Below are 17,982 nucleotides of genomic sequence, written 5' to 3' on the forward strand. Positions count from 1 at the left end.
CTTCAGGAATTTTCTGCCATCCATATTTGTCCAATAACTGTTCTGTTTTAATTAAGTCCTCTTTTTCTTTCTTGTATAGCTGCTTATAATATTTCTGAAAACATTTCCTAATTTCTGCAGGGTTCTCAATAATCTTTTCCTCTTGTGTTATCATAGTTATTGTACTTTGTTTCTGTCTCTTTTTCAACTGCCAAGCTAGTAACTTACCACATTTATTTGCCGATTCAAAAGACCTTTGCTTCATCATTTTTATTTTCCATTCAATTTCTTGATTAATTATCTGAGAAAATTGTGATTGAAGGGCTTTTATTTCTTTTTGAATCTGTTGATTCTTTGGATTACTCCTCAATTTTTTCTCTTTCTCTTTCAATTGGTTCAAAATGGTATCTTTCTTTTCATTTTGGGCCTTCTTCCTTATTACATTCTGTTGAATCAAAAAACCTCTCATGACCGCCTTACTTGCGTCCCAGATGACCCTTTTTTCTACCTCTGTATTCAAATTTATCTCAAATAGTCTCTTATGGTTTTTTGGGCCTTCTCAACAATCTGCTCACTTCTCAGAAAGGCTTCATTCATTCTCCATCTAAATGAACCCTGTAGAAACAATTTTAATTCCAGCAGCACAGCGTTATGGTCAGAACAGGTCTTTGTGCAAATCTCTGATTTGTTTATTCTCATGGCCAAATCTCTTGTTGTCCATATATAATCAAGGCAGGAACACGATTTATTTGCGTCAGAGAAAAACGTGAAGTCTTTCTCCAATGGGTTTTTCAATCTCCAAGTATCAATCATATCAAAATTATCCATCATTTCAAAGAGTCTTTGGTAGTCTTCCATCATTAGAAATCTTCTGTCTTTGTGATCTATCCATCAATGTGGAGACTACTCCATTCAAGTCTCCCATCAAGATTATCTTATAATCCATATATTCCAAAAGTACATTGTGTATCTTCTTGTAAAATTGAGCCTTACCTTCATTTGGTGCGTAAATTCCAAGCATCAACAACTTATCGCCTTGTGCTGTTATTTCAACTGCAAGACATCTTCCCTCATCTTTAAACAATAATTTTGCTTCAAATTTCTCTTTAACATAAATCACTACTCCTCGTTTCTTAACTTTGTCTGCCGAGATAAATTCTTGACCTAATCTATGAGTTCTCATCACATGTGTTTCTTGTAGGCATATCACATCCAAATTCTGTTTTTGCAACACGTGATGGATTCGATTTCTTTTAGGTTTCGAATTTAAACCATTCACATTCCATGATAAGATTCTTAGTGCCATATTATTTTACTGTACTGCTCTTGGCTTAGCTCCTGCCCCGGCTCCTAGCAGCCCTACGTCAAAAAGAGGTGGTAATTCCAGTTATGGACCAGGTCTTGCTCCTGCTTCCAATTCAAGATCTTTTACGTTCTTTTCCAGAAATCTTTCCTTCTCTCCCAATGTTCGAATTCGAATCTTCTGTTGATATTTAAAATATAATCCTTCGGGGAATTCCCAACGGAAATAGATCCTTTTCTTTCTTAAGGCACTAACCAAATCTGTGTAATTGCTTCTTAAATCCAAGAAAAATTTTGGGATATCCTTATAAAGGACCACCTGTTGCTCTTGGACTTTCAAATTCTTTTGATAGTGAAGTCCCAAAATTTTATCTCTTTGTTCTTTAGTTTGAAAAACCACCATACAATCACTTATAAATTTCGAATCTCTCTTCTTTGGTTTCACTCCAAATCTATAGGCCTTCACTATTATTGTTTCCAATTCTTCTTTTGTCAGATCCCACGATGCTTCAAATTCCTGGATTATTGTTGCCTTTAAGTTATCTTGTTCTATTTCGGGAAACCCTCGAATTCTTAAGTTCATTTCCCTCTCCTTCATCTGCAGGAAAGCAATTGCTACCTGGGCTTGGTACTGTTGTCTTTCCAGATCCTGAACACGTCCTATTTCCAATTGAGTAACTCTTGTATCCACTTCTGAAACTTCTGTCTTAACCTGTTGAATTTCCTTATTCAGGAAGCCAATTTCCTTTTTTATCTCTTTAAATTCCTCTGTGTGTTTATCCTGTGTCTCTTGCAATCTGTCCTGCCCCTCCTTTAATACATGTAACATTTTAAGCACTTCCTCTTCAAGGGTTGGGGAGGCAGAGAGTTTCCTTCTTGTTTTTGGTGCGTTTGAAGCCTCCGCAGCCATAACAAACTAAAGGCTCAACAGTTTAAGATATCTAGGTCTCTGTTTTCTCGCTGCAATCAACCAGTTGCAACAGCCAGAGCACCAGTTCCGCTCAAACAGGCAGTTTTTTTAAAGAAGTAATTTATGTTACAAAACCGATGAGAACGTCAGTATGTAGCAAGTCTGATCCTTAAAGGTTCGATTGCAACATTTCAGACCGTCACAGTAACATCAAAAGTTCCAATAGGAAACGAGGATCAAAGACTTCCAATCTCCTTATTGCATCACAATGGAGTCTGCTGCCTGACCAGGTCTCCCTCCCAGGGAGAGAGTCGGCTTGACTTTTATTTATTTTCACAACTTTCGCAGGGATTTTATGTCTAAAGAGTCTCTCTCCCCCTCACCCTGCTTCAGGGGAGGTTTTTTTTTTTTAAAAAAAACAGAAACTTGGAGGTTTGAAAAGCTCAAGAGTCTTTTTACAGCTGCAGCTTATCAGGCAATTGCTTTCAGTTTTGCCGCAGCGGAGAGGGACCGACCTCCGTTTTTAGCTTCCCTTCTGCAATCCAAATCAAGTCCAAATTTTGTTTTAAGATTCTTCTACTCATGGTATTCAACTGTCCAAATTATCTTAATTTCTAACAGAGAAATTGGTCGCTCCACATCCTTCAGAACTTGCAGCTTCACACGCTGAAGGTAGCAAAGAAGATTCACAGCACCACGTCTCCCACCCCGCTCGCTTTCAGCAGCCCTTACTAGGGTCTACCTAGGAGCAGGGGAGACGTCCATGGTGCCAACCGAATCTCACGTCCTCAGAACGCTCGATCTGAGGTTTTTTGGAGTGCCTGCAGCGCTGTTGCGGTGTCCCCCCTCCTCCAACATGCAGGAGATTTCCAGAGAAAGGAACTCTCCTGTCCGAAAGAAATGGCGACCAACCGGAAGTTCCGAAATCATAGTAACTAAGATGTTCTCCTCTTTGGTTGTTTATTTGTATATTTTCCTCACTATTTTCAACTCATATTTCTTTGTATGTTCTGAGTCCAATTTCAGATTGCACTTAGCTATAAAACTCATGAACCTCCTCTTCTGCATCAGTGGCTGGAGCATAAACATGGTAACTCGCATTAAAGGGTTGCCCATGGATGTTATTTGTTCACTGACTGCACTGCACCCAAGTACTTCTTTCCAATCCCTGGAATGCATTCAAGGCATCCATCTGGGGTTCTATTATTACTTTCCTTTAGAAAAAAAGTTTCAGAGCTTCTAACCGGTGGGATTCAGCCAGTTCGCACTGGTTCAGCAGACCGATACCTAATTTTTTGTTGAGTTCGGTGATCTGGTGATATGTGTTTTCCAGAATACGTCTGGTTTTCGTTCAACTTCCTTCCAGTTCAACTTTCTTCCTCCCCAATTGTCCAAGTGATGGAAACCAAACGGAGATTTGGCACCTTCAATCATGTCACTGGTGAAAACTAGGTGGTGTTTCTCAGAGATAATTTCAGGAATAGATGCTTCATCTCTCTAGTTTCCTGATTGATGCATATGGGAAAGGGAGTGAGGCCACTAAGTACCATGTTTCCCTGAAAATACGCCTGGGTCTTATAATTATTTTTGGCCCCAAAGACCCATTAGAGCTTATTTTCAGGGGATATTTTATTTTTTCATTACAAGGCCCAGCCCGGCTGGTGCCCCCCTCCAGGGGACTCAGGTTTCCCTCGATGGGGAGGAAGGCTTTGGAAACTGCCTTTTCATTTACATTGATCATCAATATTGTAATTGGTCCTTTTATTTTTCAAAAAAATTATTTGTATTTACCACAATTAGCCTCCTTGGATGCCAGTGGGAAGGGGCAGTGCGAATTCTGTGCATGAGCCGTGGAAATACTGGCACTCGCACTCTCAAAGCTCATGCTGCTTCCTCGCTCAGGGCGTACCACTGCTTTATGTGTGCATTCAACTTTGTGGCTTAACTAAACTCTTCAGCTGTGGTGGGCTGTGGTGCCCATCCCCTTCAGGAAGCCCGAGCGATGGAGAGGCTGCACGTTGCAGGACAATGACTGCAAAAGGCACCCGCAGATCCCTGCAGCTCCTGGAGGCTCCGAGCACTGTTTTTGGCATTGCTCGGTTTCCCACCCCACCCCCACCAGGCTGACCTCGTGGACGGGATTGCCTTCTGCCTTCCCTGCCGCTGCATTGGCGGCGTGGCAATTGGATGGCAGCCATGCTATGAATGGGGATAGACCATCCCCCAAACCTCACCCATCCTCTCCGGAGCATGCTGCAGCTGATCTGAGGTGGCTGGCTGGCACCGAAGCGCCACCAAACACAGCAAGGCAGACGCGCACACAGATTCCACTGGTTTTGGCGTCACTTCATAAACTTACCATTAAATTTATAGAGTGATCATTTCTTTGTCAGTGGGCAAACATACAAAATCAGCAGGGGATCAAATTATTTTTTCCCCTCACTGTAGTTGGAAAAGTCAGATTAATTTAGAAATAAAAAAGATTGTATTCCCTTGATTCCTAAAGGAAAGGATTTGACTCATCCTGAAACATAAATTCATCTCATTATTAAATGTGGATCTCATGACTCTTCATGGCAATCTTAGCTTTTAAATTGAGATGATACTTCAAAATCAGACAGGCTTTGTACCAAAGACATAAGAAATAATACTATATGTGTATTTTAAATTTACTGATGAGATGAATCAGACCAAAATTGGCCATTATTTTTCTTGAGGGTGAAAGGACTTTTAACTGTTTTGAATGGATTTGTTTCTGGTTCTCAAAAATTGGGCTGTGTTCCTAATTTTTTACCTAGACACAAAGTATAAACAAAAAAAAGTTAAAATTATAGTGCTCTTGCTTCATAGCAATGAATTATATTGAAGAGAATAGAACAAGGGTGTCATTTCTCTGATGATAATGGTGATGATGATGTTAAGGTAAAAGAATGTACAGAATAGTACAGATAGCCCCTGACTTAGGACCCATCGCTTAGCAACCATTCAAAATTATGACTGACCTGAAAATAACAACAACAACAACAACAATAATGAAGTTGGAGATCTTCTAGTCCAACCCCCTGCTCAGGCAGGGAAACCCCATATCATTTCAGACAAATGGCTGTCCAGTCTCTTTAAAACTTCCAATGTTGCGAGTATTCACAGCTTCTGGAGGCAGGTTGTTCCACTGATTTAATTGTTCTGTCAGGAAGTTTCTCCTTAGTTCTAGGTTGCTTCTCTCCTTGATTAGTTTCCATCCGTTGCTTCTTGTCCTGCTTTCAGGTGCTTTGGAGATAGCTTGACTCCTTCTTTGTGGCAGCCCAAGATATTGGAACACTGCTATCATGTCACTTCTCGTCCTTATCTTAATTAGACTAGACATGCCCAATTCCAGCAACCGTTCCTTATGTTTTAGCCTCCAGTCCCCCCAATCATCTTTGATGCTCTTCTCTGTACTCTTTCTAGAGTCTCAACATCTTTTTTACATCGTGGTGACCAAAACTGGATGCAGTATTCCAGGTGTGGCCTTACCAAGGCATTGTAAAGTGGTATTAGTACTTCACGTGATCTTGATTCTATCCCTCTGTTAATGCAGCCTAGCACTGTGTTGGCTTTTTTGGCAGCTGCAGCTGCCAAATGTTTTTTGTGGTGGTGGTCATTAAACAACTCCAGTTGTTAAGTGGAGTATGTGCATGTGTGTGTATTTGTGCACGCAATGTTGGAACTTCAAAACTGGATCATAAATAGCTTTTCAAGAGTCCACCTTAACTTTGAACAGTCATTAAGCATATATTCCTGATTTGCTTTGATTGCCCTTTCAAAATGTAAAAATAAACTGCCTTGCTATGTGATTTTTCTCCTTCTGCGCATTGTAAAGTGGTATTAAAACTTCACGTGATCTTGATTCTATCCCTCTGTTAATGCAGCCTAGCTTTGGCTTTTTGGCAGCTGCAGCCCACTGCTGGCTCATACTTAAGTAATTGTGCACTAGGACTCCGAGATCCCTCTCACAGTTGCTATTATTGAGCAAGGTACCTGTACCTTTGGTTTTTCATGCCTAAATGAAGAATCTTTACTTTTTTCACCATTGAATTTCATCTTGTTAGATAGTGTCACTGCGTGTTTTTTTAGTTTTGCCAGCTTCGCTCATTCCTAAGTGTACATCTCTTTCTGCTCTGCAACTTATCTTATCTTGTAACCATAGTGACTCTAGCTATGTCCAGCCAATGTTTTGGTTTTAAACTGTTTTGTGCGCAGGCCTAAAAAAAGTTTAGTTTCAGTTTTACCTTTCTTCTTCTGCCTGACGAGAGAAAGTGGTCAGTCTAGGTCTTTTGTTTTCTCATTAAAAGTTTTGCTATAGAATATGCCTTGGATTTCTTTTCTTTGATATTGACCATGCAGATGAACCACGGTCCATCCACCTCTGGTCGGACTGTTAATTGTTCCGTGACATTTGGTTCCCGAGGATGGTTTATTTTTATTTTCAAGATTTATTGATAGGCAATTAGCTAGGCAGTTAGTCCGGCACTGAGGAGGCTGTGATTCATTGCTGACAAATATGCCAAGTAAAAGCAGAAAGAAGAAAACCGGTTATCCCTCTGCTGAGGAGGAGACAGCCGTTCCACAGAGAGATCTTCCTTCAAGTTTACAGACTCCGTTGGCATCAGCTACACGTTTTGGAGAAGCAGCCTCTGAGCCAAGGTCAGTTTCACCATTTTCTGTTTTTACAGACTCTCAAGCTGATGCCCCAGTTGTAACCTCTGCTCATGGGGATCAGGCTGATTATGAGAGGTTTGGTGCTAGACCTAAGGCTTCACTAGGGAAGGAAGTGAGCTATTATTCTCCAAGCCCTGGGCAAACTGTGCAGGAGAAGACTTTGCAAAGTTATTATGAACAAATTGAAATTTTAGAGAAGGAGCTACTAAACGCAAAGTTGTGTGCAGCATGGTATAAAAAGCATGGGAGAGCCTCTGCTGGCATTCAGTTTTCAGAATCGGCCATTTTGCCTCCCTCTTCACATGCAAAGCCACACCCACAAGGGATCACCATTGTGCCTTCTCCCTCAAAGACAGAGGCACGTCACAGTGGAATCTTGTGTCACACGAATGGGAGCCTGACTGTTTTCTGTTTCAAAGAATGCAGAATGCAGTTTCACAGATATCCCTTCAGCAGGCATCGCTTCAAGCTGCCACACCTCCTCATTCATTGGGAGCTTCAGCTAGAATGCATATTAATACTGCTACTATTAAAGTTCCTGTCTCAGATGGAGCACAGCAGCCTTCACCCCAAGTGCAGCCTCCACTGGTTCCTCAAATACAAAGGCCAGTGCTAACTGCAGGCCAACTTAATGTAGCAGCTCAAGCACCAGCATCTTCTGCTGGCCAGGGTGGTATTGCAGCTCAAGTACAGCCACCCCCAGCATCAGTACCTGTAGCAGCTTCAGTGCAACTGCCGCAGGCCCTGGCACAGGCACCACAGGTGCCCCCTGCTGGTTATGTCCGGATGGCACAGCCTGTACAACCAGCGCCTGCTGCAGGCCAAGTCCCAATTGCACAACCTGCACAGCCAGTACCCCAATTGCATGTTCCTCAACAGGCATCCTCTATTGTACCACTGGCTGGTGATTCAAAACTGAAGCGGTCAGGACAGAATTACAGGGCATGGGTCAGTGAAGTTCGACTTTTGCTTTGTAGAGAAGGTACCCATGTGATGGTGTTTAATCCTCCTGCCCAGCCATGGCCTCCTGACATAAGGGACTTGAATAATAGAGCATGCACAACGTTATTGATGTCCATGGACACTGAATTGCAGCTCACTTTTTCACAAGATGCAACTGCCCAACAAATTTGGGCTCAATTAGAAACATGTTACCGGCCTACGTCCATTGAGTCTACGTGTTTACTTTTGTCTGAGTTCCATGGTTCTAGATTAAAACCTGGTGAGCATATTGGAGAACACTTAACTAAAATGAAAGGAATAAGAAAAGAATTGGGTGAAAAAGGCTATCCTATTGATGACTTTCAAATGATCAGCATTATCATTAACTCTTTGAATTATGAATGGAAAGATGCTATTTCTAAGATTAATCAAGCGCCCATTGCTCAACGCACAGTGGATCATGTATGCAGAATTTTAACCGAAGAAGAGGCACTTATGCAAGCCGCGCCACATTTCAGGGAACCACCTGCATTGAAGGCTCCAGTGAGGCGTCCCTTCCATGGAAGAGCCTACGTTCCAAGGATGCCAAGATGCTACATCTGCAATCGTGTGGGACATGCCACCCGGGATTGTCCCCAACGGTTTCCAGCGCCCGTCATGTACCAGCCCAGAGGAACAGATTCCAGAGGAGGCAGAGGTAAAGGCGGATGACAAGGTCATGGTCGTGGTCCCAGGCGTGATCCTCAAGCTCCATTTGCCACATTGGTTGTAACCAATGATCCACAGCCTCAACCAGAGTACAACAGACGCCTACTTTGGACTTTGGACAGCGGAGCAGCATTACATGTTACCTACAGAAAAGAGCTTTACACAGAGATGCACGAGCCTGAACCTGAATTTCGTGAACTTTACTCTTTTTCAAATCATCCTGTTCAGGTCATGGGAAAAGGAACTGTTTATATTGAAGAGCTCGGTGCATTCATTCCCGATGTTTACTACGTTCCATCTGCCAGTAGTAATTTGCTTAGTCAGAGTCACTTGTCTAGGGTGTCAAAATTCCAGGTACACCATCTCGAAAAAGCAAGTTATGTAGTTAAAGATGGAGATATTGTTGCTGAAACCATGTTGATTGATGGTGTTTATTACTTAAAACCAAAGTCTAAGCCGCAAGAGCAGGCAAGTATACAAGCTCCAAAAAGGGAGAGCACAGGCCCAGTGAGAGATGTCCAAGAGAGAGATCCTGTTGCTACTTCAAAGGCTCCTAAAGCCAATAAAAGGACAAATAAGACACAGGTTGCTCACAGCAAGCCTGAGGTTCCTAATAAAAATGCTAATGTTGAGAATTCACTAACAGGTAAACCTTTGCATTCCAGGTGTATCCATAAGTGGCATAGAAAATTAGGTCATGCCAGTTTCCGTGTTCTGAAGAAGATGCTAGAGTTCGCAAGAGGTTTGGATCTTAAGGGGTGTAAGGTGTTCTTGGACTGTGCTGTCTGCAAGAAAGCCAAATCTAAAGCAGCAGCAATTCCAAAACGCGCTACACGCCTGTCAACACGCATTTTTGATTTGGTACACACTGACATAGTGGGTCTTTTTGCACCAACAATTGGTGGTAAAAAATATTTCTTGACAATTGTTGATAATTACTCTAGATATGGTTATGTATTTCCTATGAGAGAAAAATCTGAGACCTTTCAGATCTTTAAAGACTTTGCCAATCTTGTCTATACCCAATTCGAAGTCAGCATCGCCAGAATTCAGAGTGATCGTGGTGCTGAATTCATGTCTCGGTGTTTTCAGGACTGGATGCGTAAGAATGGGATACTACACCAGACCTCAGCTCCTTACACTCCAGCTCAGAATGGAGTGGCAGAACGCAGAAATGGAGTTCTGCATACCATGATGCGTTGCCTTCTTGAAGATGCTAACCTCAGTCTTCCATACTGGGGTGAAGCTATCAAATATGCTAACCATATCATCAACCGCACTTGGAGTAGTGTGATAAATCAGACCCCTTATTTCATGTTATATGGACACAAGCCTGACCTCTCACATCTCCATATTTTTGGTTCCTATGCTATGGTCAATATTCCTTTAGCCCAAAGAAAGAAAGGGGGTCCTGCAGCAAAAAGGATGAGATATATGGGCATTGATGATAATTCAAAATGGAGCAAATATATTGACTCTCATCATGTAATAGTGATTTCACAATCTGCTGTTTTTGAGGAAGATGCTGACTGGTCAAGGATTCATTCTAACGATCCTGGAGTTTATTTTCCTAGAGATGATGCTGCTGATGCCACGCAGCCTGATGGTCAAGATGCACAGGCGAATGTTCCTTCCACGAGTTCTACTCAACCCATTGTTCCGTCTTCGCAAGCCACCGATGCTGCCGCTGGCGACGATGATGAAGACGAGGACGAAACGGAAGAAGAATGGACGGTTGTTCCGAGACGTTCCAAGAGGACCACAAAGGGAATTCCTCCAAAGCGATATTCGTGGCAAGTAACAAAAGCACCTTTACCTTTGATTTGTAATGTTACACTTCCTCCTGAGACATTCACACAAATCAAACATCTTCCTGAAGCAGAGCAAGATAAATGGTTTGAGGCAATGCAGGCTGAAATGGACAGTCTAAAGAAGCTTCAGGTGTTTATGCCTGCAAGCCCTCCAGCAAACAAGAAAGTTATTGGCACTCGGTGGGTCTACAGAATTAAAAAGAAGCCAAATGGTGAATCGTTGTACAAGGCCAGACTTGTAGCCCAGGGTTTCGCTCAACGTTATCCTGAGGACTATACAAATACTTATTCACCCACAGTGCGGACGGAGAGTGTGAAAATCGCCTTAGCCACTGCAACTATCCTTGGCCTAGAAGTTTTCCAGTTTGATGTTGAAACAGCTTATCTACACGCTGATCTTGATGAAGAAATTTATGTCAAAGGTCCTCCAGGTTTCCGACAGCAAGAAGGGGATACTTGTTTTCTACACAAAAGTCTTTATGGTCTGAAACAGTCTGGTTTAATGTGGTACTTATGTCTTTCTGACAAACTAAATTCAATGGGCTTTATTAAGTCTGAAACAGATGAACGCGTGTTTACAAAAGATCTGATAATAGGTATGAGATAATTCTTGTTTATGTTGATGATATTGTTTATATTGGTCCAAATAAGCAGATGAGTGAATGTTTTGCTAACGCTTTACAACAGTTTTTCACATTGAGGTCTTTAGGACATATTAACATTTATTTAGGTGTTCAAGTTACCAAAACTCAGAAGGGGTTCAGTCTTACACAGGAAGATAAGATTGAACAACTATTGCATCACTGCAACATGAAGGATGCTAAACCTGTGAGTATACCCATGCAAACTGACTTTCACAACTTGACACATGAACCGAGTCCTGAGTTCGAGGATCAAACACTTTATCGCTCAGTCATTGGGTCGCTGCTATATATTTAGTAGTTGGACTAGACCTGACATTGCACTTAGTGTTAATCTCCTATCACGACACGTAGCCAAGGCAAAACAGTTTCATTGGACATGTGTTAAGAAATTATTGAGGTATCTAAAACACACCAAAGACATGAAGTTGTTGTTAGAACCCACACATACTGACTATGCAGAGTTATGTTGTTATGCAGATTCCGATTGGGCAAGTGATAAGAAATCACGTAAAAGCACTTCAGGTTATATGATGTTTTTGAATGGATGTCCTGTTTACTGGCATGTGCGTAAACAGAATTTTGTTTCTTGTTCTTCTACAGAAGCTGAGTATGCTTGTGTTTCAGATGCATGTAATTCTCTAACGTGGTTTGATTTCTTAGTCACAGATATCTGGACACCTCCGATTTGACCAATCACTGTGATGGAGGACAACAAATCTGTGGTCTATATATCTGAGAATCGCTTTACAGGTTCCAGGTCTAGACACATTGACATCCGTTACCAAAATATAAGACAAGCAGTTAAACAAGGTTTTGTCAAATTGCAGTATGTGCCTACACATGACCAAATTGCTGATATGCTGAACAAACCACTTCCTACAGCCCAACACGAGTACCTGCGCAAGAAGATGTGCCTTATCTTATCTGGCATGGGTCCGGAATACCTTGGGGAGCACCTGCAGCCGGCATCAACTTCCCTCCGCCCAGTACGCTCCCACAGAGAGGGCCTCCTCAGGGTGCCACCGGTCAAAGAATGCCGACTGGTGGCCCCCAGGGGGAGGGCGTTTTCTGTGGGTGCACCGGATTTATGGAACCATCTTCCGGTCGAGCTCCGGATGGTGCCCGATCCCCGCTCCTTCCGGCGCGATCTTAAAACCCATCTCTTTAAACAAGCTGGCCTGGCCTGGCCTGATGGGACGGGGTGGGATTTTTATAAATGAACTTCAATTTTTAATCTGTATTAATTTATTATGGGCATTGTTTAATCACGTTTTAATAATTTTTAATTTTTGTATCTAGTTTTTATGTACCGCCCTGAGTCCTCCGGGAGAAGGGCGGTATATAAATTAAATTAATAAATAATAATAAATTATCTGATTTTCTGCTTCGCTGACAAAAGAAGGGGATGTCACTGCGTGTTTTTTTAGTTTTGCCAGCTTCGCTCATTCCTAAGTGTACATCTCTTTCTGCTCTGCACCTTATCTTATCTTGTAACCATAGTGACTCTAGCTATGTCCAGCCAATGTTTTGGTTTTAAACTGTTTTGTGCGCAGGCCTAAAAAAAGTTTAGTTTCAGTTTTACCTTTCTTCTTCTGCCTGACGAGAGAAAGTGGTCAGTCTAGGTCTTTTGTTTTCTCATTAAAAGTTTTGCTATAGAATATGCCTTGGATTTCTTTTCTTTGATATTGACCATGCAGATGAACCACGGTCCATCCACCTCTGGTCGGACTGTTAATTGTTCCGCGACAGATAGCACCCAGTGTTCAAGTCTGTCAAGATCCTCCTGTATCTTAAGCCTGTCTTCTGGAGTGTTGGCTATTCCTGCCAGCTTGGTGTCGTCTGCAAATTTGATGAGTTCCCCATCTATCCCCTCATCCAAATCATTGTTGAATATGTTTGGTGAGCACAGGGCCCAGAATAGAGCCTTGGGGCACTCCACTACACATTTCCTTGTAGATGCAGTTCTATTGAAGACCACACGTTGAGTATGGCTGGTCAGCCAGCTACAAATCTATCTGGTAGTGATGCTGTCTAACCCACATTTTTCTATCTTATCAAGTAGTAAGTTTATCGAATGCCTTACTGACGTCCAAGTAAATTATATCCACAGCATTTCTCTGGTCCACTAATTTTGTCACTTGGTCAAAGAATGCAGTAAGACTTGCCTGGCGTGATCTGTTTTTGACAAATCCACATTGGCTTTTGGTAATGATTTTGTTTGACTCTAGGTGTTCACTGGTTCATTGCTTACCTTTTCTAGAATCTTCCCAGGTATTGAGGGTCAGGTTGATAGCTCTATAGTTTCCTGGATCCATTTTTTCCCTTTTTGAAGATGGAAACTACATTTTTTATAGCATTAGAACCATTGGCATTTCAAATGTCAAGAAAAACAAAATCTTATAACCCAATTAGTTGCAGAACATAAATTATGAGTTGTGGTGGCAGTGTTAGAATGTACAATTTATTTATTTATTTTATTTATTTTTGGGACTTACATGCCGCCCTATCTCCCAAAGGACTCAGGGCGGCTAACACCAATAAAACATAATAATACAAATGTTAAAAAAGATTAAACTAACAAGCCCCAATGATAAAGTATTAAAAATATTCTATTTAAAAATCCCTATGGTCAGTCCAGGTCAGACTGATGGAAATGTTTTAAGGCTGCAACGAAAGGACCGGAGATCAGGGGCCATCCGGAGCTCAAGGGGAAGTTAATTCCACAGGGCCGGCGCTCCCACAGAGAAGACCCTCCCCCTGGGGGTCGCCAGCCGACTTCGTCTAGCCGAAGGCACCCTGAGAAGGCCCTCCCTGTGTGAGTGCACTGGGCGATGGGAGGTCGTTCCTGGCAGCAGATGGTCCTGCAAATATCCCGGGCCTAAGCCATGTAGGGCTTTAAAGGTAAGAACCAGCACCTTAATATGGTGTCATGGCTTCAAGCTTCAGATTGTACTATTATGTCACTTGTCTTAAATTTCAGTATAGATTAGAATTGTACTCTAAGCATGTAATTAATAAAGAAATCTGAAACATATATTCAAAATTCAGAATGTGAAAAGTTTCTGAAGAACACAAATATTAAGCAAGCCAATTACAGTTCAGGAGATTAAAGTTATGAAGATTAAAATGGGAAAGGCACCAGACCCAGATGGACTGAATACAGGTAGTCCTCGACTTACAAGTTTGTTTAGTGACCAAAGTCACAGCATCACTGAAAAAAGTGACTTATGACTGTTTTTCACACTTTTGACTGTTGCAGCATCCCATGGTCATGTGATTAAAATTCAGACACTTGGCTTATATTTATGATAGCTGCAGTGTCCTGGGGTTATATGTTCACCTTTTGCAACCTTCTGACAAGCAGTCAATGGGAAAACTAGATTCACTTAACATGTGTTACTAAGTTAAAAACTGTAGTAATTCACTTAACAACTATGACAAGGTCATGAAATGGGGCAAAATTAACTGTCACGCTTAGCAACAGAAATGTTGGGCTCCACTGTGGTCCTAAGTAACACCAGCTGCCTGCAATTAGTGCAGGTTCGAGTCCCACCAGGCTCAAGGTTGACTCAGCCTTCCATCCTTCCGAGGTAGGTAAAATGAGGACCCAGATTGTAGGGGGCAATAAGCTGACTTTGTAATAATGCCGCTTGGGGGGGGGGGGCAAAAGCCCTAATAAGCAGGCATATACATAGAATGAAGGCTATTGCTAAGCACATTGATTTGTGCTTTAGATTGTAAGCCGCCCTGAGTCTTCGGAGACCGGTGGGATATAAATGGGATTTAAATAAATAAATAGAGTGCTACCTGTATTACAAAAAGAGGAAGAATTGATGGAACGATTACCAATAACAATGAATGAAATCCAAATGACAAAAACAATACCAAGGACATTAGAAAAAGTAGAAATTTACGAAGAAAGTGATCTGAAGAAGCTACAATGATATAAGTCAATTTCTTCATTGACGATTGTATTCACTACAGTATTTCTGAAGCCATACAGTTCAAACAGACTTGAAATTCTCCCCCGCCATCTGCGACTGGATTCAAGACTTTCTTAGGGATCGGTTACAAACAGCGAGGGTCAGGTCTGCTTTGTCCACCCCCCTGAAGCTTTGCACCGGCACGCCACAGGGCTGTGTGCTTAGCCCCTACCTGTACTCTTTATACACTTATGATTGTGTATCATCTGACCCATCCACTGCGATAATCAAGTTTGCAGATGATACAACTGTGGTAGGTCTTATTACAGGTGGGGATGAGACAGCATATAGGGCGGAGATACAAAACCTATCCATATGATGTAGTAACAACAACTTGCACCTAAACATTGGCAAGACGAAATAGATGGTGTTAGACTTCCAGAGAAAAAAGGAGGAACCTGCCCCACTTTACATCGGGGAGGACTGTGTGGAGTTTCCTCCTTTAAATTTCTGGGAGTCTACCTCTGTGAAGATCTGACCTGGAAAGTTAACACAACCCAGGTGGCTAGAAAGGCCCAACAGAGGCTTCACTTTCTTAGGGTCTTGCGGAAGAACAGGGTAGAACAACGGCTAATGACCCTCTTTTACCGCTCTACTATAGAGAGCGTCCTCTCATATGGTATTGTGGTTTGGTATGCTGGTCTGACAGCCGCAGACAGGAAAGTATTAGAGGGTAGTCAGCACAGCACAAGACATTGTGTGCTGTCCCCTGACACCACTGGATGACATCGCCAGGGCTCGTTGCCTTGGAAGAGTGAGGAAAATTCTCAGGGATGACTCACACCCTGGACGGTATCTCTTTACTCTCCTACCATCCGGTAGGAGATATAGGAGTATAGCCAGCCGTACCAACAGGCTGAAAAATAGCTTTTATCCATGGGCTGTTAGGCTTTTAAATGGGATATAATCTCTGTGAACTTATGCAGAATTGACTTGGGAGGCTGGTGTGTGGTGTAGTTGGTTCACATGGTGTGGTAGGATGGAGGGTTTGTTGTCACTGTGTGTTGGGGGGAGAGCGCACGGGGGGAGGCTCAGCTAATCTCAATGTACACATGTTGTACTTTGACAATAAAGGTTTATTACTACATTCCAAAGAGGAAGTTAAAAATGACAGGTTCATTGTAGATGTGTTAGAATACATTAATTAAAGAAAAAGGAGGTGTTCAAAGCCTTTGGCCACTTGGACTGGATTTTCCTATTGGAGGCCCTTGGCAAAATGAGCCCAGGAGAAAAAAATTCAAAACTTGTGTGGAAAGCATATACTGTATTAGTAGCAAATAGAAAATATCATAGTAAATAACACTGCAAGCTTTTTAATACGGGACAAGGCAAAGGAGTGTACTTTCTCATTATTTGTAATCATGTTAGACATACTGGCAGACAAAATCCAAAAAGAAATGGGATCAAAATTCCAGGGGAATAGCAAGTTCTGTAAGACGGAAACATTTTTAGCTGCTTTTCTGGGTACAAGTTAACATGTCTATAATAGCAAACTAGTAGATATGATAAAATTGTTCTATGAAATTTCACCGAGCATGCTTGCATACCATGTAACTCTGGTAGGCTTGGCTTTCATGTATGTCTTCAAATACATGATATTATCTGATATTTCCAAACCAAAGACCCAGTATTGAGTCCTGAACTGCTCAGGCACTTGTGGATGTGTTTCGCATCTGAAATGCTTTCAAGGCTGACTTTATTACTCTGAGATTAGATTTCCTGCAGAAAGATCTCACTTACCACAGTACAAGGACTGAATGAAATTATAAATCACCAACAAATGGCAATTCTGATGTGCTAGAAACTCTGACATGTTTTTTAGCATCTGTTTTTCTTTCTCTTCAGTTGGAAACTTTGGCAAGATTGTGAAAAGAAAGCCTTTAGTGAGTGCTTATTAATATGCTTAAGCAATATACTGATATTAAACATTTGTCTGCCAAAGGAGTTCCTTCAATTGATATTCACTGAAGTCATGCTTATGGTGTTGACTGTGTTAACATGAGTATTATGCACTGCTGGACAAATACAGTATATATATAATGGTGGGAGTCAACAAGTGTTGATGTGTACAATCAGGAATGAAGAGGACAATATGTGACAGCAACCAGTAAATTTCATATGAAAGTCTTATGAACTGATTAAGGACAACAGATTATGCAAAGGGAAACTGCTATTATGCTTTGAGTATCACAGGAGCTTGTAGATCAGATTGATATTTTTCAATTTTGGAAGGCTTGCACAAATGTGCAATATTTGCACATTTTCCACAATATTACAAAAATAAACCTACGCTTTGACAGGAAAATTCATAGTTATGGGGGGAGTAGTTAGCATTATTCATATGGATTTCCTTGAACCTGCCATTACTGTCAACTCAGAAAATTGTATTACAACATTCAACATTTTGAAATGGATTAAACAAAATTTGGAATCACACAAAAGGAAATTTTGCTGCAGCAAGACAGCACTAGATCTCATCACCCAAAAGGCAATTGCAAATTTGATCTCACTGTTTAACCCCATCCACTATGCCAGGGGTAGGCAACCTTGGCTCTTTTATGACTCGTGGACTTCAACTCCCAGAATTCCTGAGCCAGCATAGCTTACAGATTATCTTATTTTATATCCAGAAGTAAATACAGAAATACAAGTAACAAAATAGTTGATTTCAAGAATTATTTCCCACTTTTTAATTAAAATATCCAGAAATAAGGTTAGGGAGATGGAGGCATACTTTTCATTCAACCCTCATAATCAATATGACAAATGTTGCAATTTAGACAAAAAATATTAAATGTATAAAAATATCCCATACCATGGGACTGTTACATGTTAATTTCTCTATCCTACGGACAGTTTTATATTGTTCTATGGTAGTCTGATGTGATAACATTTTAAGTTTTTAAAGGCTCAAAATATTTTTGTCACTAATTTGAACAATGCTATTCACTTATTCAGTGCCTTCACATGTACTCATATTCCATTCATTTATACATGGCATTTCT

This window comes from Vipera ursinii (genome assembly GCF_947247035.1).
Source record: "Vipera ursinii genome assembly, chromosome: 2".
NCBI classification, from domain to species: Eukaryota; Metazoa; Chordata; class Lepidosauria; order Squamata; family Viperidae; genus Vipera; species Vipera ursinii.